Below are 1214 nucleotides of genomic sequence, written 5' to 3' on the forward strand. Positions count from 1 at the left end.
ATAATTTGAAACACGATGTAGATTTTTGCAGATTTAAAAAAAAAGCTTTTGAGAATTGTAAAATATTCAAAAAGAATAACAAAAATTTTTATGATTGCTAAGAAAATTGAAAATGATTTTTTAATTTGAAAAATTAATTTTAAGTGAGTATTCGAAAAGATTATAAAAATTAAAAAAAAAAAAAGGAATCAGGACGATTTTAAGGCAATTTTTTTATTTTGCAGTTTTTTTTTTTAGGAAAAAAATCTAATTAACACAATAAATCAATTTTCAACCCAAAAGTTTACTTTTCAACAAAATAAATTAATTTTCTATCAAATAATTGGTGTTTTAACTAATAAAATGTACAGGATAAAGTTTCAAACAAAAATGGAATAGTACAATTTCCAAATAAAAACTGTGCTAAAAAATTGAATTAAACAAGACAAAAAAACGAATTTTCAACAAAATTGTTAAATTTTCAAGAGAAAAGGTGAATTTTTACCAAGAAGAATAATGTTCTATACAAAAAAAAACGATTTTCCAACTTAACCAATATAAACGATTAATTTTTAGTCAATCATATAATAGTTACATTTTCAGATAAAGATAAATAATTTTTTAAAGAAAAAATTAATTTTAAACAAAGTTGTTAAATTTTCGACCAATCAGGTGAATTTTCGACCAAGAAAATTGATAATCTACAAAAAAGACAAAACTTAAACAAAATACATGAATTTTTAAAGAAAGTATTTAATTTTAAAGTAAAAAAGACGAATTATTTACAAAAAGTTGAAATTTTTAACCGAAAAATATGAGTTTTCAATGAAAGAGTTAAACTTTCAACCAAATAGTTAAATTTTCAATCATAATTAAAAAACCTTGTTAAAAAAACTTATTTTTTGACAAAGTAGTTCAACTCTTAGTGAAATAATCAACTTTCAAACCCAAGAAGATGTACAGTTGATATTTTAACCAAACAATTGCATTTTTGACCAAAAATAATAACATTTTCAGCCAAAAAGATTAAATTTCTACTAAATAAGGTCAATTTCCAACAAAATACATGAGATTTAAACGAAATTATTTAATTTTAAGAACAAAAAGAGTATTTCCAACCAAAACTTATCATTTTAATTTTTAACAATATATTTGCATTTACAACAGAACGACTTTACAAACAAAACATATTTATAGTTCATAATTCAACCGAAAAATGTAATTTTTAATCAAAA

Source organism: Belonocnema kinseyi, chromosome 10 (assembly GCF_010883055.1).
Source record: "Belonocnema kinseyi isolate 2016_QV_RU_SX_M_011 chromosome 10, B_treatae_v1, whole genome shotgun sequence".
NCBI lineage: Eukaryota > Metazoa > Arthropoda > Insecta > Hymenoptera > Cynipidae > Belonocnema > Belonocnema kinseyi.